The sequence below is a fragment of the Cavia porcellus genome, unplaced genomic scaffold, assembly GCF_034190915.1.
Source record: "Cavia porcellus strain 051 isolate PalLab524CR breed Dunkin Hartley unplaced genomic scaffold, mCavPor4.1 scaffold_21, whole genome shotgun sequence".
In the NCBI taxonomy this organism is placed as follows: Eukaryota; Metazoa; Chordata; class Mammalia; order Rodentia; family Caviidae; genus Cavia; species Cavia porcellus.
The window spans coordinates 29901446-29924340 of record NW_026947504.1 but is presented as its reverse complement, the minus strand read 5'-3'; the positions used below and the strand labels follow the sequence as shown (position 1 = coordinate 29924340).

The 22895-nt window shown below is 39.2% G+C and overlaps 2 non-coding genes across 2 annotated transcripts; both read left to right on the top strand.

Moving 5' to 3' along the window:
- Positions 1 to 16729: 16729 nt before the first annotated feature.
- On the top strand, positions 16730 to 16835 carry LOC111753772 (U6 spliceosomal RNA). The gene has a single exon (XR_002788557.1). It is a non-coding gene; the product is annotated as a U6 spliceosomal RNA (small nuclear RNA).
- A 5715-nt stretch (positions 16836 to 22550) lies between these two features.
- On the top strand, positions 22551 to 22657 carry LOC111753778 (U6 spliceosomal RNA). The gene has a single exon (XR_002788563.1). It is a non-coding gene; the product is annotated as a U6 spliceosomal RNA (small nuclear RNA).
- Positions 22658 to 22895: the final 238 nt, after the last annotated feature.

The following is a 22895-nucleotide window of genomic DNA, read 5'->3' as shown; positions in this document are numbered from 1 at the left end:
TTCATTGCATGTTTTTCTAGGAATTTGTTTTGCTGTCTTGTTATGATTTGTTTTTCCCTATAATACAGAGAGGATAGATATACATGTAGAAATTCACACATGAGAAGATTTTTTTAAAACACTATTTACGGGAACAGATTATATAATGCAAGATGTAATGAACAGATACTCTGAAGAAGAAGAGACACTAAGAAACTCAATGCTAATTCTGTAGCATTATATATAAAATCTAGCAATACTATTATTCAGAGTGATATTAGTCTAGTCTCTTAAGTTCAATTTCAGCATATGTAAAGATAAGGACAGCTACTATGAAGAGAATGAGAGACACTATGGTAGTTATTATTGTCTTCCCCAATGTCAGATCTTGAAGAACTAAAAAGCCTTCATCATCCCGTAATTATTTGATTAGTTCTATAATATGCAGTATGTATTTAATGTGCGTGAAGATGGGGACAGCTATTTGGAAGAAACTAGAGACAATTAGATAAACAGCGAAGATCTTCAGTGGACTTGCTTTGAAATCTGTATTTCTTAAAATTGGTTTTTTTTAACTGATTTGTTCTGTTTTGATATGTTTAATCTTACCCTCTTTAAGATAAAAAACAAGTATGTAGGACTGATAACTATTTTACTGTTTTTGTTAGATCACTGAGCAGAACTGTTGGCAGTGTCACTATTTGACAGTGTCATTTTACATACTTTAATTTTGTAACCTGAACAGCTATTTCTAAGATGACAATATGTAACTTATCAACTGGTGATTTCTTACTGATTATTTTCCTGTAATTCTGTATTATTTCTATCCTTTTTATATCTATGTATTTTTTGTTTCTTTCTCTTTAAATAAAAAAAAAGGATTTTATTATATGTGAAAATTAAACAAAAACTTTTATAGACAAGGAGATAATACAGAAACCATTGTTCATTTTCTGTTAGTTGGTTCTAAATACTCTGTAATACTGTCATTCTATTGAATAGTTTTACATTGTCTTGATATGTTTGATGCTACAGTACACGAAGTTATACTCAAAGATTTCAAGGAAAGAGACATTATGGTAACTACTTTTATGCTGAGATATCTTGTGGTGAAACACTGTTTTGCTTAAATGGTTATGTTCTGACCTGTGCTATTTTGTTATGTTCTCTTTTATTTCAATCTCCTTTTTCATTATTTATTTTTTATCTTTTTAATTAAGGGAAAAAATAAATAAAAATAACAGGATATATTATAGTAACCCACTTTGATTTCCTATTAACTTGTTGAAACCCTGTATTGCTTTCACCATCTTATTTTGACTGATTTTACTCTATTCTGTTTTGCTTGATAGTACCAAGTTTGAGAGTATAGGCAACAACTGTGAAGACAATAAGATTCATTATGATGCCCATTCTGGTTTGACTATTATCTATTTTTGAAGTCCTGTAATGTCTCCAATGTTTTTGTTTTATTGGTTTTGTTGTTTACTGTTTTCTTCAATTTTATTATAACTGATGATATAGGTAATTCTTTTTAAAATAGTAAGAGGCATTTTGGTAACCATTGTTGATCACCTTGTATTCTGTTTTTACATTATGTACTATGTCTATCCTTTTGATTTGACTGACTCTGTTACGTTATGTCACATTTGGTTTTATTCTCTTTAAAATAAAAATTAATAAGAACTGTGGGAGTAATAAAACCCAAAATGTGTAATTGTCATTGCAAAAAATAGAGGAAAAGAAAGTGCTCTAAAGGACATAACTGCATGTATATTTAAGCATATAAGATAGATAACCATATTACTGAGTTTTTGTTGGATCATTGAACAGAACTGTTTGCAGTCTCACTGTTTGAATGTACACTTTATATGCTTTAATTTAGTAATTTGAACAACTATTTCTAAGATGACAATATGTAATCTATTAACTAGTGATTTCAAACTGTTTATTTTTTTTGAAATTCTATACAACTTGAACCCTTTTTGGTTTTTTTTTCTCCTTAAATAAAATTTTTTTAAAAAGGCTCTTTCTTCCAGTGAACACATTTAGCCCATTTGTCAAACATAAGGTGGCTGAGTGTCTTTGCAATTGTATCTGCATCTTCTAATCTGTTTAACTGGTCCTTGGGTATTTTTTTGCCAGTACCATGCTGATTCTGTCACAGTATCTTTGTCGTATACTTTCAAGACAAACCTGATATTGATGTACCCTAAAAACCAATAATGTGCCACTCTGAACCATAGGAAAGAAATGTGTCATTATAGTGTAAATAGTAAGACAAATCAAATGTTCACATACAGTAAGCATCTACTAAAATACAACAACCATGCCTCCACCAACAATAGAAAAATATTCAACAGTGATAGCATAGAGTTGATTAACCATCAAAAGGTTAATAAAGCTTAATGATTATACTAGTAAAGATGGAGAGGCATTAGGATAAGAAAAAATAAAGCCTGAAAAGTTAATCAATGGAAGATGAAAATAAGAAGAGAAAAATGAACTAATAGATCCTGTTAAGAGTAGAAAGGAAGTTAATAGAATTAGATAAATATTATAGAAAAGAACAAACAACACAAACAATAAAAAGGAAAAAACAGCAAAAGATAGGAAAAGAAAGAAAAAAATCAAAAACAAATACTGTGCAACACCCAAAATCCAAAGAAGGAAAAAGAAAAAAAAAATTAGTCAAAAAAATGCCTGTATATTTTTGCATGATTGCTTTTTTTCCCAGTATCTGCAGTCTTATAATCCAGAGCGTCAGTTTTCACTAGCTGGCTTTATGGCCTGTGGGCTTGTAATGTGCTCTTCCCACCTGCCTGCTCCAGAGGCTCCTCTCTCTGTGTGTCCTAGGCCACGGCTGGCAAACCTATGGCTTGCGTGCCACACCTAGCTGGTTATTATCATGGAAAGTTCTAACAGGTTCACTATCAATGCCCTAGACTGTATGATCTGTGTGTGTTTGCTCACATTTGTAGATGGGGAAAGCAATCCGACCACTGGTGGCGTGCAACATGTGTGTGTTCCATGCAGACCGGGGACCTAATGCCAGCACTGTCAGATCCAACTGCAAGCCACACTTGCCAGGCCTGGCTTCCAGCACTGCTGTGCTGGTCTCCAATTTTTCCCCAGGGCTGCCAAGTCTTTAGGGCTCATCTTCTCTCCCAGGGTGTTGGCTTCATGCACAACAGGTTGGTCTGTCGGTGACTCTGCTGCCATGTGCAGAGGGCAACACAGCACAGAGCCAGCGTGGTGAGTGGGGGTTGTGGCCAGGATGTGTGATTCAGGAGGGCAAAGCTGGCTGAATGCAAATGCGCAGGTTCTGTCCATCTGTGGCCACGGCTGCCACATACCTGCCCCCTGCACACTTTACAATGCACGGGATTCCTGGAGAGCAAGAAGGGCCTTGAGAAAACAAACAAAGAATGGGTGTCACCTTATTCACTCTGAACCCACCTTGCCAACATAATGGAAGGTGTGCTATTATAAGACAAAGGCAAACACCTGAGGTCAGGCACAAAAGATTAAATGTCACTTGGTCTTTTTAATGTGAGAGTTGGGGAATTAAAAATGATCAAGATGCTCTACATCTGTGTCTATGTCTGTGTCTTAAACCTCCAAGTCTCCAAACTGAATGTAAACACTAAATATTGCAAACATATACAAATAAAAAATAGTAAAACAAATCTACCTATGTAATTTTGGAGGAGGAAAAACATCAGGGCTAACTTTACAGTTATAATTCAAACCTCAAAAGTTACAGTCATGGTGTGTGACAACAGCTTAGTCAAGATGGAAAAGGCATTACTACATTGCTATGTTATTACTGTCCAAAGTCTCAGGATGCCACTGGGAGTCACAGGAATCCCTCAAGGATAAGGGGAATCTGCTACTTTAGTTCTTCTCATCAGTTGGGGATACTTCTGTTGGAATTTGGGTCCTGAACACTCCAGACTTGTCAACATCATCTACCTATTCCTTAAAACTAATTAGGTTCAAAACTCACCAATCACCTTCTTTCCAAAGCAAATCTGGTGCTAAGGTTCTGTACCAGTGTAGATGCAAGGGTCTGTTTAGGTCACATTTTTAGGTGACAAAACCATGTAAAAATGCAAATATCTCCTTACTATATGCCCCAACCACACATTTTTCTCAAAAAGTAATTATGTTCTTAGTCATATTAAAATATCACTGTCGTCTTCAAAACATAGTCAATATTTTAAAAATATTACTAACAACTGCTTGCTGTAGAAATAGGCAGCATTTACATGCTACTTGCTGTGTAAAGACAGGTGAGGTGACTCACTTTCCATGGGTCAGTTTACTTTTCCATGAGGTGACTAGCAAATTGTGGGTGATCTAACAAGTTTCATGATCATGTTCTTTCATTCCAAAGTAAACATTCACCAACACATTAAGCTTTTTTGTACCAGGAATCAAACTAAGGACCTTGCACTGGCCAGGCAGGCTCTGTACCACTGAGCTATATCCCCACTCCTAAATATCTTATTTTTTATTACATTAAATATTGGTTGCTTTGTACTCACACACTGTTGACATTTTAATTCAGGTAATTCTTCTCTTCCTTCTTCCCTTCCTCCTCATTTTCCTCTGCATCTTCTCTTCCTTCTTCTATTCCTTTTTTGTGAGAGGCTATCCTGTGAACTATAGAATGTTTATCCAGATTCCTGGTTTCCACCCACTAATGCTAGATGTTAGTAATTCCCAAAGACGTTCCTGAAAGCTACCATTACTCTAATTCCAAAAACAGAAAGGTTGCCAACAAAAAGGAGAACTCCCAGCAAATCTCTTTAATGAACATTTATTTTTAAAAAATCTTCAAGGCTGGGGATTTAGCTCAGCGGCATAAGCACCTGCCTTGAAAGCAGGCAGTCGTGATTTCGATCCCTGGTACCGATAAAAACGAAAAAAAGCCAAAAAAAAAAATCTTCAACAAGATACTAGCAGACAGAATGCAACAAATCATCAAAAAGAGATTACACATCATGACCAAATAGGTTTCGTCCCCAGGATACAGAATAATTCAACATACACATGTCAATAAATGCAAGATATGACATACAAAGAAACAAAGACAAAAATCACATGATCATCTCAATAGACACCTAAGTTGACAATTCCAGCATCCATTCATGATTTTTAAAAACTTGAAGAAAGTAAGTATAGAAAGACTTTATCTCAAGCTCATAAAAGCTATTTATGACAAACTTATAGTTAACATATGAAACAAAACAAGAGTGTCCACTATCACCACTCCTGTTCAAGATAGTAATGGAATCATTAACCAGAACAATCAGATAAGAGAAGGAAATAAAAAGGATATGTATGTACAGGGAAAAAAGTAGTCAAATTATCATGTTCTAGATGACATCACCCTCTACACAGAAGACCTAAACAAATTCCACCAAAAGACTCCTAGAATTAATAACCAAATTTATTGAGATAGCAGTACACAGATCAACGTGTACTGCTGAAACGTGTACTATGTGAAAAAAAAATCAATTGTGTTCCTGTATACAAACAACAAACCCCTCAAGAAAGAAATTAGGAAAGCAGTGCCATTCATAATAGCTTCAAGAAAAATTAAATACTTAGAAATGTACATATCGAAGAAAGTGAAAGTCCTTTATAACAAAAATTGTAGTACTTTGAAAAAGATAAAAGAAGACATCAGAAAATTTAAAAATAGCCTGCATAGGTCAACCCAGTATTGTCAAAATGGCTATACTTTCAAAACTGATATACAGATTTAATGCAATCCCAATCAAAATATCAACAGCATTCCTCACAGATGTAGAGAAGACAACCTAAAATTCAAATGGGACCAGAAGAGAACCAGAATAGCAAAAGCAACCTTGGCTAATGACAGCAAAGCAGGAAGCATCACAATCTTGGACTTCAAGATATATTACAAAGCTAGAGTGATTAAAAACAGCAGGGTACTGGCAAAAAAACAGACATAATATAGGTTTCAGAAACAATCCCAGGCACATTCCAACATCTGATTCTTGACAAAGGGGCCAAAAACATACATAGGAGGAAAATAACCTCTTTAATAAATATGCTGGGAAATCTGGCTATCTACAGACAGAACATACATGTATGTCTCACCTTGTACTAAACAAAAAACAAAGTAGAATAAAGATTTAAATTTTAAAACAGAAACACTGAATCTGCTGGAAGATAAAACAGGTAAAACCATTAAGACATAGGTGTAGGCAAGGACTTTCTGAGCAGAATCCCAATTGCACAAAAATTAATGCCAAGAATCAATAGATGAGATCATACCAAATTAAAAAGCTTTTCCATACAGAAACAACTAATAGACCATATAGACAACCTACACAATGGGAAAAAAATTGCTAACTTATTTCTTGGAGAGAGATACTATCTAGAATATGTAAAAAAAAAAAAAAAAACTTTAAAATACTAGACTTCCAAAATAAAGGCCCAATCAAAAAGCAAGAAACTGAAATGAATACACACTTCTCAGAACTTTGTATGTATGTTCTGAGTGTAATGGTTGATACACTGTGTAAACTTGAGCAGTCTAGAAGCTTAACTAAGTAACTCAAAAGTTCTGCATGCTAGGGCATAGAGGACAAGCCCTTACCATTCACTCTAGGATGTTATTCATTGTGTCAATTTGAGAAGTCTACAAGTTAACTAAGTAATTCAGGAGGAGACAAGGGTCCTTACTTTGTAAACATCTGACCCTCAGCAAGAGGAGGGCAAGGAGATGGTGTGAATGCTACACCTGCCCTGGGAGGTGGGTAGCTTGTTTACAATATAAGGGAGGAAAAGAGGCTGCTCTCCCCTTTCCTCTTGTTGCTTTTGCTATCTTCTGCCACTTTAAAGTATCGCCCATGTGCCATGCCACCCTGCCTTGGAGCCAGCAGGACTGAAACCTCCACAAACTGTGAGCTAAAGAAACCTTTCCTTCCTTAATTTTGGGCATCAGGTTTTTGACTAAGACAATCAGTAAATAATAAAAAAATGTTCAGTATCTCTGATCATTAAAGAAATGCAAATTAAAACAACTCTGACATCCATTATACTCCAAAAAAGATTGGTCCTGCACTCCTTGCTCACAGCATTTTGCTTCTGCTCTTCACTCACTGTCATTATCCAGCCCCCTAACTCACTGATCACAGCAGGTGCCTACTTGTGGGCTGTAGGTAGTGGGCAGCACACTCCATAGTGCTCCTGGGGTCTGGAAGAACTGGTAAATGCTTACTTTGGGGCCACATCAGCTACTTTTATTCCTAGATCTGGCTGTTCTGTTGTTCTGCCCACTCTTACAACTCCCCAAGGCTTGGCTTTCTCCACATGCAAGCGTGGACCCCTGAAGCGGACTCTGCCCTCATGTTCAGCTTTCCCCTGCGCCTGCCAATGCTCTCTTGGTCACTGCCTGCCAGTTTCTCTGGTATCCCAATATGCGAATATCTCATTTGTTGAGCTCCTTTTCCTGATGAGGAGTGCAGAAAGATTAGGAGACTGGGCACAGCTGCGGTGCTGTCTCTGTCCCCGAGGGCATTTGATCCCCTCCAAGATGGCACATTCACCAGGTCTGGGGTGTAAGAAATGCCACAGTCTGGAGCAGCCCAGCTTCCCTTGCTAAACCCGGGTGATAATGGACTTGGTCCAGTGGGGCTGTCTTCAGATTGCCTTTCCCCAGTGGACTTACCGTGACTCCCCCATTTCTGAGCTCCTGTGTGTCTCCCTGCATGTCCTCCAACTTCCCCCTGATTCTGCTACCTCTAGGCGAATGGAATAGTTAGGAGATTCTGTCTTAGCAACGTCCACGTACTTTCCTTCCTTTCCTTACTGAGTTGAGAAACTTCACCTCTCTACTTACAGAGAACACTCGGTGGCTTTTCTTTGGCATGTTGGAATTGCCAGCTCTCAAAGTGACACAGCTTGCACATGCTCTGATTTGTCTCTGTCAATGCTGTCCCCATTCCAAAGGCGTGCACTGCACCCCTCTCTGAAGCCCTCATCCCAGCCCTCAGCACCCCAGGTTGAAGCTAAAGGCCTCACAACTAGAAGGGGCCCCAGTGGTTGAGGTGGAGGATGTAGTGAGCCACACTAAAACAAATCTGTCCACATCACTGCACTACAAGCCAACCAAGTGGCAGTGGTCACAACAGCCCATCCCTCGCTGTGCTGTGTACAGCAGTGGACCTGCCCTGTGAGTCGCTGAAGGGTTACCTGTTCACTCATCCCCACCCTCCTTCCCAGGCTTCTCTCATCCCCTGATGGTCACTGTGACCTCTGTGAGAACCAGTGAGTATCTCGGTGGGTTTTTCTGAGTCTCTGAAGCACAAAAAATCTTGGAAAAAGAAACCTCTCTGGGAACTGATGATCTGTGCAATGTGCACATCCAACCCTTCCTGCCTCCATCAGACAAATCCCCCCTTGGAGGTGCTGCTGTCACATGGTCACACAGTGGGCAAGCCTGCAACAGCAAGCCTGCGGGTGTGCTTTGGAGGAAGGAAGGAATTTTCTTTTTAAAAAGCAATGGACAACGTCAAGGCTTTCCCACTAACCCAGTGACTTGGCCTTTTGCACAGTTAAGGACAGCCTGTGACGTTCTGGATGTCTTGACGTAGATGAATTCATATATGGCCTTGAAATTTCCCACCAGCATCCCGGGAACAAGGAACAGTTTGCTGGATTCTCTCAATATCTGTTGCTTACCTTCCCCTTGCTAAGCCAGATGTGTCCTCCTTAACTCTTTTCTGTCTCCAGCTTTGATTTCTTGGAGATGTACACTTTGCAATGGAAAAGGCACAACCATTAAGGAATTTTCCTGCTTGGTGGGCCATGCAAAACTCTAGAGATATTATAAATGGCTTGAAAATAATCAACTTCTCCTGGCATGATCTGTCTCATAAGTGTGTTTTCAGAGAAAATCTTCCTACAGCTTTCAACCTTGTACTATCATTCTCATTGGGGTCAGAGCACTTCACTGGCACAAGTGAATGATCAGCCTCCTTCCCGAGATGAGAAAGTGTTATGCAACACTTGTGCCACGGACTTCAAAACCTTCTTCCCATTATTTTGGTGCCCCCCTTTCCATGGCATTTTATGTAATTAAATAACCTTACTTTCCTAATTGAAGTTTTTATGTGTCCATTATAAAAGGTATTAAGAAAAATAAGAGTATTGGGCATATTGGCACACACATATAATCCCAGCACTCAGGAGGCTGAGGCAGGAGGATCACTGCCTCACGGGTTTGATGCCATCCTGAACTACATAGTGAGACCCTGCCTCGGAAAAAGAAAGAAAGAAAGAAAGAGAGAGAGAGAGAGAGAGAGAGAGAGAGAGATAAAGAGAGAAAGACCAAAACGTTAGTACCTGAGGTTTTTGAGTCCTCATTTTTAAAAAATGCTAAATGAAATATGTAGATTAAGATTATTTGAGTCTGAGGATTGCTTCATCTGGATGGCAGTTCAGATATGCAGTGCACAGATGCTCAACATTTTGTTCTAATTTTGATTATGCTTAGAAAGTTCTCATAATAAACAGCTGAAAATGCACAGTGTCATGATTCAATCACTTTAGCTGATGAAGTTGTCACCTCTTCTATTTAGGTTAACGTGTTTCGTTAGGGTACCACCCTGTGTTTTAATAGTCCTTCATAATAATGGCTTTGCATTTCTGTCTCAGAAAACTTAAATCAAGGTTTTCCAATCAGTCAAACACACTGATAATTCTAAAACAGTATTAACATTTTTAGAGAGAACAAAACATCCTCTTTACCTTTAATGATTTAAGACCTAAAAATAAATCAATAAATGGAGGCTACCTATTTTGAAACTTTAAGCAGTGGGCATCCCATAAGTGAGGCCACAGCCCTGTCCTGTGCCTGCAGGGAAGTGCAGTTTTATTTCTCTTTGCATCCCTGAAGCATGGTACCGTGCCTGACACATTTCTCACTCAATACAGTTTGTCAAATGAAAAGCAAAAAAAGCCACCTTGGAGTGGCAAGGAATCAGAATCTTGGAATTGGAAAAATAAACCAAAACCAACTTCCCCATTTGTTGACAAGGAAACAGATTTCTAGTGCATTCAGATCACACAGCTAATGGATGAATGGTGAAAGAAATGTTTTGGGAAGACTGGGCTGACATCAGGCTGAGGAATGCTTCAGAGGAGAGAAGGACAGGGAGCACAGGCTGGTGTTAAGAGATGCCTGCCGTCAACATCACTGCACAGAGTAATGAGTAATGACTGGAACGTTAACACAGGAATGAGAACCAGGGAGGATCTGAGAGACCCAGCAACGGCTGCCCTGAGCATGCTGTCTCACTGTCAGAGACTTCATCCTATTTCTACACACGCTAGTATGAATTGCGACCTCAGGTATTTTCACCCATGCCCCAAACTGCACAGAAAGACATACGGTGGTGAGCAATCCTTCTGACCCACCTAGGACCTCTGAGAGGACGTTGGACCTCCGCTACACAACATCCACACAAACACAGTTCAACCTCGGCATATTCCAAGCAGTGATCCTTGATAATGCCCATTAACTTTCTGTTAATTCCAGTCTGAATCCAACCTCTTTACCTTATTACTTCAAAGGCCCCCATTTTTTTCTCCATCGAAGATGCAGTCAATCTTAATGCATGTTCTCCTGTAATATAACAGCAAACAATCTTACAAAATTAGATCATGATTTCTATTATTCTTTCCCACACACGGTAAGGTCAAAGACGCGTTTGAGTTCTTAACTTCTTTTAAAATGTAGTGGTTATTGTCTTTATTAAGAAGTACTTGATCTCTTTTGCTTAAGACCAGCACTCTACAGGAAAGTAAAGGGTTGGTTGTCCTGAGCAAGGAAGGCAATTCAGAGAAGCCCACGGGTTGAGTGTGGCGAGGGCCACTACAAAGTCTGAGCAGGCAGAAGACAGACATGGGCTGAAAGTCTGAGTGGAGAGGAGGCCATCAGGCACAAGGTGGGTGGCAATGAAGGAAAGAAGTGAGGGCCGTGGGGCCAAGACGAGATGTATCAGGGGCCAAGGAGGCTGACGACTCTCCATACATAGTCATGTGCCACACGGGACATGTTGGTCAGTGATGGACTGCATATTCAATAGCAGTCCGATAAACTATAAGTGTGCCCTGGTGCTACCACAGCCAACTTATGCCTCAGGACAATACATTATTCACACAGTCAAGTTGATCTGGTACACACAAGCCTACTGTACCTCCCCTCATACAAAAGTATGACATATACCATTATAAACAACTTTAATATTTGATAATGATGATAAATAGCTGTTCCTGGCTTACTGATTTACTGTACTACATTTTTAATTGTTATTTTAGGGTGTACTCCTGCTGTTTATAATTTTTAAAGTTACTGTAAACAGTACAGTCCGTTATGCCGACAAAGCCTCAAACATCTCATGTTTACATCATGAGACTGAATCCAGCATGGGAGAAAATGACACGTTGATCACCACGGCCTTAGGAACAGCAGGCTATGCGGTCTATACCAGACAGCCCAGTGTGTAGCAGGTTGTATCATCTAGCATTCCGTGGTGTTTACACAACAAAATGACCAAAAAAATGCATTTTCCAGAATCCCTACTCCCTGCAGTGGTGGGCTTGAACCCAGAGCCTACACAATGAGCTACATCTCCAACTGTGTTTTTGTTTCTGTAGAGGTTTTTTTGTTGTTTGGAGACAGACTGGGCTTGCATTTGTGAACTTCCTGCCTTACACGCTCAGAGTTCTGGGATCACAGGTGTGCACCACCACGCCAAGCAGAATGTGTCTCACTTTTAAGCAGCGAGCGACTGTAAATCTATGGAAATCATGTGGTCACCCAGACACTCCAGGCCAGCGAATCGTCCTCTCTGCTCCAGCCTGGTAAGCATGCACTGCATCTTATCCTCTCCACATTCTCAGCCCTATCCCTCCTCCTGCCCCCAAGGGCCTCCCTCCAGCCCCAACAAGATCCACATCAAATCACCCCTCTTAAAGAAGAGCTTGTAAAGACAGGCTTTCTCTGCCGCTCAGCCCACCACACCCTCCTCCATGCAATCCAATAATCAAAAACCATGTAGTATTGTTCTGATATTCAAGCCCAGTATTTCCGAGGAAAATAAAGCTCCTTGAGGGCAGTTTTTCTGCCATATTACTTTTGCTTAGTCACTTTCCTGTCACTGAGACAAAATAAGCAATACCAGCAACCTAAAGGAAGAAAGGTTTATTTTGTCTTGCAGTTTCCGAGGGCTCGGTCCACGTGTGGCTGGCTTCAAGACAAACAGCATGTTGGAGGGGCAAGAGGAGGAAAGCTGCTCACCCCATGGCAGCCAAGTGGCAGAGAAAAAAGGGGGAGGTGACAATAATATACCCTTCCCAGTCATACCCCAGAGACTCACTTCTTTTAATCAGGCCCACCTTCTAAAGCACACTCAGCTTTGAACTATTAATCCACTGATGAACACAACACCCCCAAGATCCAAAAGCCCCACTTTGGAACATGTGAGACTTCTGGGGTGTCATCTTAGATCTAAATCATACCAGCCCCTCCTTTAGCACGTCAGTGAATTAAGAATGCCAGCAAACAGATCACAAGTTCAAGCCCAGCCGAGGCAACAGTGATTTAGCAAATAAAAATAAAAGGAATGATAATTGGAAATTATCCCTGTTTCCATTCTGCTCTGCCTTCAATTATCATCTTCACACCGTAGCTCTTAGAGCTCAGGAAGCAGCAGCTCCTTATCTGAAGACAGGTGTATAAACTACCTGGTTAACAATACAGCCCGCGGCCAGGGAGTGAGTTCAGCCACACAGCACCTGGCCAGCAAGCATGAAGTCCTGAGTCTGATTTCTGGTACAAAAAAAAAAAAAAAAACTTCCATCCCAGGGATAAAGAAATGGACAAAATCAGAATGAAAAAAGATGGATATAGTTAATGTGCTTAGACAGATGTCAGCAGCTGCCAGGGAAGAGTTCAGACCCAGAATGGCTAGCTAGCCAGAGAAAAGGTGGAATACATTAAATCTCAAGTGGGTCTTCTGGAGGCCTGGCATATAACACAAAAATGAACAAATTATAAGGAATAGTGTTTTGTGTAGGTTCAAAGACTTTCAGCAAAACAGAAAAAAACAATAATTTAAAATGAGGTTTTTGTCTTGAAAAAATCATTGCACCAAAAAAACGCAATGTATCCCTGTAGGACTGATTCTCAAAACTTGGAAATGGGTATCTTAGTTTCCTTTACACCACATATTTATTAATTTATTCATTTGCTTATTCACTGAATGTCTAATTTGTGCCAGACATTTGCTTGCTACATGTGGTACAACAAAGAAAAATAAGATCCTCATCCACAAGATGTCAAATGCAGGACAAAAGGAGTATTTTTAAATATGCCCAGTGATCGAATAAGGAGTACACACCAATCTGTGGTTTGGGGCCATGAACATAAACACCGTTTCATTAAGCAGGTAGAGGAATGGTGTGAATCTGATAGTCGAAGAAGACAAACAAAACATATGGTTTCTCTAAACCAAGAATAAGCTACCCTATAAGATATAGAGTATCCAAACACATCCTAGAAATGCTTATTTCTGCCAGGGAACAGAAATAAATTCAATGTCAATAATCCAGAAAAACAGGAAATATGCCAAAAACTACCAAGATTAGCAGAGGTAAACAAAACAGGGCCCACAGGATTAGACTAGACAGGAAGCCTCTGTGGAAAAGGCCTCGTGGTCTGGAATCACAGACATTCAACCAAGCTCATTTGTAACCACAGAGCGAAAGCTAAGTTTGTATCTTCACAAATGCTCATCTGTGTTGAGGCCACCGTGTGCCAGGCATCTGGCTAGTCACTCCATATAAGTGACCCCACTTTATGTAAGTGACCTCCTCACCTCAAACTGAGAAGAGGGATGTGTACAGAGGAGAACACTGAGACACAGAGAGACCCACTTGCCCCAAATCACAGTGCTAATCCTAACAGAGGAGGAGTCAAGCCTGGAGGTCTGGCTCACAAGTCTACACCGTGACTTTGGGTTAACTTATTTCCTGCCTGAGAGGGCAGATTGAAGGGGGTTTCAGCAAGTGAGGGAAGAGTGATTCAGTGCTGACAGGAGATGAATTTAGACTCGCTGGCTAAGAGAAGAGGACAAGGACAAAGAGTGGATGTTAGCCAAAAGTGGTCAAATTAGCTTTAGTGCGGCCACATTGTGTTGTTCTTGTTTGCAAAACTGTTAAGACTGTAGGGACCATGTGACCATGACACTTGGCACACTTTGACTTGGATTCCAAGTTACTACGTATTCAAGTAGCACTTGTAACAGCTGGGGACAGTTTAGAGGCTGACCAAAGAGTCGATTAAATTTACCCAGGAAAAATAAAAAGAATAGAGGATCAGAGGCTACAACATAAAGCCGAATCATCTTCCTCAGCTAAACAATTGTTAATCAGCCAATGAACAGCCAGCACTGAAGTATCATTCCACACCTGCGCTGGGAACAACGGCTAGGTCCCTGGAGGACAAGTACTCTTTAATGCTAGCTTTTAGTCCTGCATAGGATCATTGCTACTGCTCCTGGGTTTGGGGTGCTGGAGTCTCCTTGTAGGGTATTTTCTAGGTTCTTTCTGTCCTAACCAAAGCATTAGACAAAACAAGCACAAAAGGCAGCGAGGTCTTAAGTTTGTGAAAGGTAGGAAAAGAAAGTTGAACTGCAGAGCAAGTTTGAGCCATGAAAACTCCACTCTGCAACCTGAGGTGGATACTGTGAGAAGACACAGCAGCGAAGAGCTTGGTAGTGACTTTCCTGCTGGTGTCACGCACTCCTTAGGCCGACCTCAGGTTCAGGACGTCATATCCAACACTGCTCAAGCTCTTGCAAGAAGTTCAAGTGCAGTGCGTTGGAAACTGTTTTGCACGTGTGTCCTGGGATTTTGTAATTAACAGATCACATCTTCTTCCCCAACCAACTTTGCCATGCCCTCATTTCCTGCTTCACTACCATTAAAGTTTTCCCTGGAACAAGATTTAAACTGAACGACTGCGTGAAATAGAGTGGCTCTGTCTGGGAGCTCACAAGAAGAATCAAGGTTAGAAGGTGAGGCAAGGATATGTTTTAGCAAAAATGAAAGTTAAGGCTACCCACATAAAAAGGTATCAACAGGACAGGTAGAGAAAAGACTTTTTCAAAATGTTTTTCTGGTTCTGCAAGACAAAAGTCTGGAGAGGGATGGTGATGGTTGCACAGTGCTGTGAATTGGACCCACTACCACTGAGCCATACATGGTTAAAATGGCAGTGTTCTGCATATTTTACTTAAATTAAAAAATAAATTCTAGGCCAGGCATGGTGGGGCCCTCTGGGAAACTGAGGTGTCTTCCAAGAAAGTGGCAGAGTGGTGAACCGCAGAAAAGGAGCCTCTCCAAGATTTGGTGTCCAGACCCTGGAATACAGCAACATGAGGAAGAGAAAAATGAAGGAAGGAAGTTGCCAGGCCCCAGCAAGGATCTGACGCAAGAACTGAAGCCCATGTGGAAAGCAAAGAGAGAGACCTCAACTAAGAAGTGGTGGCAAGTGATACTCTATCCCTGAGCCCTGAGTCACATGTGAGAGGGGTGACTCAAAAGTACAAATTCACAGTGACTACCGTCAACCCCAGCAGCCTCCACAGAGAAACAAACCAGTGGAAGAGAGCACTGGACACAGCAAACTGCAAGGTACAGACATTCCCCAAGCGAGGGTGACCGGCCAGTAGCCATCTCGGAGAGGGGCCGACTGAGCTCAGAACTCAGGAGCTGAAGGCTGGAATCCTCTAGGGGCTCCCAGTTCGGGTGAGGCAGAACCAGGTTCAGGCCGGCAAGAAGACAGAGACACGCTCACGCCAGCAGAGGGTACGTGAATGCTGCAGGCTGAACAAACTGGGTTCCAGCCTCATAGCCAGAAACCAGCCTGAACCTCTGCAGCACTGAAAGTGCAGGCTAGCTGGAATTACTCACTACCCGCTATCTACTTTCGAGTTCCTGGGATCAATCAGCACAGATTCAAACTCTATCTGTCCACTGTGTACACCAGTGACAGCAAAGACATGCCTTAAAGTGGACATTTTCTTCTTTTCAGATGTTCGGTTTTTTTCTTTTTCTTGATTGTTCTTGTTGTTATATTGTTGTTTTTACAGAAATATGGTTTCTAATTTTTTACAGTTGTTGTTCTATTCTGTTCTTTTATTTCTTCCGTCTTCTCCTGTTTTTCACCAAACGTTTGTGTAATCTTGCTTTTGTCATCCAGCCTTGCTTCTAATCTTTTCCTCTTTTATTTCTCTATTTCCCCACAATCTCTTTTAAAATCTCTCCCCAAGGATAAAATCACCCTACTGAAGGCATGTTTCTTGTATTCAATTTTCTGGCTTTCGGTTTTATTATATAACTACAAGTCTAATACACATGGTTAAAGGTTCAATTTAATAGTTACTACAGTTTGTCATTTTCTAGACTATGTTTCATGCTATGGTTATTGTTGATTATACCACTTTAGTCAAAGTGACATAATTATTCTGATGAGTTGTTATTATTAGTTTGCCAAAACTGATATTGGTTAAGGGGCATAAAAAATACTACAGGCCAGTATCTAAGAATGAGGGTCTTGGCCAAATATGCACAACTTCTCATTTCCCAAAGAAACCCTAAAGAAGTAGGAACTTGCAATAGACTTAAAACACAAAAGCCAGTGCTCACTTTGGCAACACATACACTAAAATTGGAACGATACAGAGAAGATTAGCATGGCCCCTGCGCAAGGATGACACGAAATTTGTGAAGTGTTCCATATTTTTTGGATTTTATTATATGTGATAGTGTAAACAAAAATTGTTATAGGCAAAGAGATAATATAGAAACCATTGTTCGTTTTCTGTTAGCTGGTTCTAAATACCCTACAATGCTTTCATCCACTGGAATGGTTTTACACTGACTTGATATGTTTGATGCTATAGTATATGAAGTTATATTCAAATATTTCGAGGAAAAAGACACTATGGTAACTACTGTTAAGTTGGGTTATTTGGTGGTGAAGCACTAGGTTGCTGAAACTGTCATGCTTTTACCTGCAATGCTATGATGTTATGTCCTCTTTTATCTCAATCTCTCCCTTATTCATTAAAAAATTAGTTATTTTTTATGATGTTTTTAATTAAGGGGAAAAAAATCAAAAAAATTAGCAGGATATATTATAGTAACTTTTTTGATTTCCTATTAACTTGATTTGAAGTCCTGTAATACTCCCACTATCTTGTTTTGACTGATTAGATTTTGTTCCATTCTGTATGATAGTATCAAGTTTGAGGGTATAGGCAACTACTTTGAAGGCAATGAGATTCATTATGATGCCTATTCTGGTTTGACTATTATCTTCTTTTGAAGTCCTGTAATGTTTACAAGGTTTAGGTTTTATTGGTCTTGTTCTCTACTGTTTTGTTCAACTTTATAATACCTAATGAGATAGACATTCTTTTTAAGGAAGCAAGAGGCATTATGGTAACAATTGTTGATAACCTTGTACTCTGTTTTTACATCATGTGCTATGTTGATCCTTGGTTTTGACTGACAGCTTTGTTTTGCCATATTTGACTTTATTCTCTTCCAAAAAAAAAAAGTAATAAGAACTATGGAGCAATAAAACCCAAAATGTGTAAATTTTGTTGTAAAAAAGAGAGGAAAAAAAGGTGCTCTAAAGGATACAACTGCAAGTGTGTTTTAGGGGTGTTAAATAGATGACTATATTATTGTTTTTGGTTGGATCACTGAACACAACTGTTTGCAGTCTCACTGATTGAATGTCCACTTTGTATGCTTTGATCCTGTGACTTGAGCAACTATCTCTAAGATGATAATGTGTAATCTATTAACTGGTGATTTCTTTTTTTTTTTTTTTTTTTTTGTAGTTCTGTATTACTTGTACCCTTACATTGTTTTGTTTTTTCTCTTTTTCCTTTTAAATAAAATTTAAAACAAAACAAAAAAAACCCCACACAAGCTAGTTATTCATGAGAGACATCTCTGAGAAGCAGTCATTTCCTAAGGGTTCTAAATACTATCAATACAGATATATACCATAAGCAATTTACAAGCACCAACCCAGGAATTAAACTTTAGAAAGTTAGAAAATGAGAAGACACTCAACTAGGATGCAACTCCAGGCTTCTGGCTCACCAGAGGCAAACCCAGGGAGCAATGAGGTGGAACAATCTGAAAGCCACCCACCTGGACTCTGAAGTAGCAACAACAGAAATAACAAAGCAAATGACTGAGACTCTACAAAAATTAGAAATAATTTATTACATAACGACTGAGAGCGTGACTATAATGAAAGAAATGCTTTGTGACTCTGGAGCAGATATAGATTAAAAAACAATAGAGGACTTTAATAAAATAATGGAACTCATGAATGTCCAACATAGGAAAGAAATGTAATTCATGAAACAGATTCAAACAGATATGCAGAAGATTAAAAATTCCACTGAAGATATACCCAGCAGAATGAGACAATGTAGGGGCAGAATATCAGACATAGAAGACAGGACTAAAGTTAGCATGAAAAGAAAGACTTCTTAAATAGTAAGAACTGTGAAAAATCAATCTAACAGCTGATAGATGATGCAAAGAAGACAATGTAAGATTGAGCAGAGTCAATGAAAAAGGAGATTGTCATGGTTTATGTCGGTGGCCCCCAGGCCTCATGTGTTTGCATTATGCATTTGTGATTGGTTCATTATCTAGAGTTTGGATTGATGGTGTCAGCACTACACCCACATAGGGGTGGAGCCAGCATACAATGTTATGGCAGGAAGAAAGTGTCTCTCTCTCTTGCCGGTTTCCACCTTTCTGTTTGCAGCCACCATGAACTGTGGCCCAGCCATGCCACCCTGCCTTGGAGCCAACTGAATATAGATTGAAACCTCCAAAAGCTGTAAGAAATAAACCTTTCCTTTCCCACCTTTGTGGTCATCAGCTTTTGTCTCAGCAATGAGTAAAAAGTAACTAAGACAGAGATACTTCAGATGACCTTTAAAAACAAAACAAAAACAAACAAAAATCTATTCCCAGAAGTAATACCAGAAAACATAAGTAGGGGGGGAAATCTGACATATAGATAACTGAGGCATATACAGCTTCAATTAGCCATGATTTAAAAAAAAAAATGTAGCAAGTCAAGATTCCAGAATTCAACATAAGAACAGGACATTCAAAGCTGTTAGAGAAAAGCAACAAACCCTCTATACAGGAAAGTCCATCAAAATCACAAGACTTCTCAACACAAACCCTCAGGTCAAGGATACCCAGGAGTGAAGTATTTCAAGCCCTAAAAGAAAATAATCTTCAACCCAGATTGATTTGTCCTGAAAAATTATCTTTCAAAATTGATTGAGAAATAATATACTTCTATAAGAAAGAACACCTGAAAAAATTTATGATCAGCCAGGGATTTAGCTCAGCAATGTATGCCTGCCTGGTAAGCACAAGGTCATGAGTTCAATGCCCAGTACAAAAAAAAAAAAAATCTCTATAAAACTTTAGCCAGGGGTATAGCTCAGCAGCACAAGTGCTTGCCTGTTGTGAGGTCATGAGTTTAATCCCCAGTACAAAAAAAATTTTTTCATGCTCACCAAACCACCATTCTCTGTTCTCAAGACCATTCTAAAAAAAGATAATTACAACTCCATGAACCCCAACAGAATGAATCCACCAGACTAGGAAAGCAATTAAAAGAAAGGGGAAAGAATAGAAACCAATAACAGGAAAGTAACATGACAAGGATAAGTCCATGTATATCAGTTATTACCATCAATATTAATGATTGAAATAACCAAATGATTGAAAAAACCAAAAGAAACAGACTGGCAGAACGGATCAAGAAAAAGATCTAACAGTACACTGTACTCAAGCAACACATTTAATTCAAAAAGTAATTCATAGACTGAAGTTCAAAGAATGGAAAACAATACCTCATACAACAGGAACCTAGAAAACAGCAGCGGTAGCTATTCTATTTGCAGACAAAGTGGATTTCAAGCCAAGATTGACATTTGTTATGAATTAAAAACTGGTGGTCAACTTAATGCCAGCTGAATTAAATCAGCATGATGCTGAGTGTAGATGTTCCACCAGAGGAAAGTTGCCAGCATAAATACAGATGTGGAGATGAAGCTAGGTGTTATGGGTTCTCCTACGTGTTGCTGTTTGAGCCATTGGTTCTCCTTGGAGGAGTTCATCATGATGAACTTCCCCAGGGTGAGTTCAACCATTATCATCAGAGGCACTCAGGACCTTGTTGGTGAAAGTGGCTGTCATTTGCTGTGGGGGAGCTCTGGTCCTTACATCGAGCATCACTTCCTGGCTCTGGAGGGGAAGACGTATGCCATTTAATCTCCAAGACAAACTTATCACACTGGCTCCTGACATGTACTTGACTGTGCTTATCATCGGAGCTTGGGACCTCCATGTCACTGAGGATGACTGTGGTGCTTTTCAGGACAGGATCTTTACTATGAGTGTGACTTCTTGGCTCCAGTGTAGAACCTTCAACCTACCAGCACAGCTCCTTCACACAGCTGGCATAGGTTTGCTATGTCACCACTGACCTTCGGGGCTTCCCAGCATGTATCCGTAAAACAGACTGGCATGAGTCCTTTTTGTGGGCTCTAGATCTCCAGTTGTACTTGTGGGAGGCATTATCATGGACTCTAGGTCTTCATCTAGACTCATGCAAGACATTGCTGTGGAATTCAGAACCTTGGCTGAATATTCTTATGTCTTTAGTATGTGGATAGATTTCCTGCACTTTCTTGTGTTAACTCTGGGTAACTATCATAAAATAATATTATAAATTCTGTGTCTTGATTCTAATTGTTCTCCTTACAACCTCTGACTATAACAACATCCTTGTAAAGAGAACAATCCAAGAGGAAGAGATAACAAAAATATATGTGCATCAAATATCAGCACATCCAATTACATAAATATTAACAGAAATAAAAAATCAAATCAGCATTAATAAGATTGTAATGGAGGCCCTCAAAATTCCACTGTCACAAATAAATCAACTAGACAAAAAATCAAAACGAAATATCAGAACTGAAACAAACTTTTGAACATGGGGATTTAGTAGATGTTTAGAAAGTGTTCCAGCCCACAACATCAAAGTACACATTCTTCTTAGCTACACGTGGGTCTCCAAAATAGACAATATACTAGCCCACAGAACATGCTTAAGTAAATGCAAAGGAACTGAAATTACCCCATGCATATTATACATATAAGCAGACCACAATGCAACTGGAAATCAATGGCAAAAAAAACCACAAGAAATTTAAAAACACATGAAAATTAAATAACACCTTCCTGAAGAACCAAAAGATCACAGATGAAATTAAAGAAGAAATTAGACAACTAAATGCTAATGCCAGTACAACACACCGGAACTTTTGGTATGCAGTGAAAGCAGTCCTATGGAGGAAATTTATAGTAGAGTATTCCCATATGAGAAAAACAGCAATCTCAAACAACCTACTATTGATCCTCAAGCAACTTGCAAACAAAGAGGAAGTCATGCCCAAATATCACACGAGGGAGGAAATTATAATATCAGAGAAAAAATTAACTAAATGGAGACTAAGAAAATAAAACAGTCAATCAATGATCAAAGAGTTGGTTCTTTAAAACACCAAGTAAAATTCTAAACCCTTAGCCAATCTTATCAAAAAAGGAAACAATAGACTCATATCAATGGATTAGGAACAAAAAGGGTGAAATCACAACAGATCCTGCAGAAATCCACAAGATCATCAATACCTTCTTCAAGAACCTCCGCTGTAATAGGATGGAAAATGCAGAAGAAATGTACAGACTCCTAGATACATAAGAATTACCAAAGCTGAATCAAGAAGACACAAAAATTCTAAACAATCCATATCAATCAATGAAATTTAAGATGTAATTAGAAACCTAAAAACAAAGAAGAGCCCAGGCTCTGATGGATTAACTGCTGAATACTACAGGAAATTTAGAGATCTAATACTATTTCTCAAACTTTTTAATTAAATTGAAATGGAAACAATACTCCCAAATTCATTCTTGGACACAAGCATTATCCTGAGAGTGAAATTAAAGAAGGACTCAAACAAGAAACAGAACTACAAGCCAGTCTCCCTAATGAACACAGATAGAAAAATCCTCAGTAAGACACTAGCAAACAGAATGCAGCAGATCATTGAGGGTATACATGAAATAGGGTTCATCCCAGGAATGCTGGGATGGTTCAACACACACAAATCAATAAATGTCATATACCAAACTAACAGCGCCAAGGACAAAACCATATGACCCTCTCAACAGATGCAGAAAAAGCATTTAACAAAGTCCATACTCATTCATAATAAAAACCCTACAGAAAATCAGAATAGATGGTCTCTACCTCAATCTAAAAAAATCCAACAGCCAACATCATATTAAGTGGACAAAACCTGAAAGTTTTCACTCTAAAACCAGGAACAGTGCTCACTTCAGCAGCACATACACTAAAATTGGAATGATACAGAGAAGATCAGCATGGCTCCCATGCAAGCATGACACGCAAATTCACGAAGCAGTCCATATTTTTATTTTTTTTGAAATTCTGTTATAATTTCTATCCTTTTTTGTTTTGCTTCTTTTTAATAAAAAAAATAAAATCAGGAACAAGACATTGTCACCATTCCTATTCGATATAGTTCTAGAAATACTAGGCAATTAGGCAAGAGAAAGAAAAGGAATAAGGAAAGGAAAAGTTAAATTATCATTATTTGCAAATGACATGATGCTCTACATAGATGACACCAAGAACTCCACCAAAAGACTTC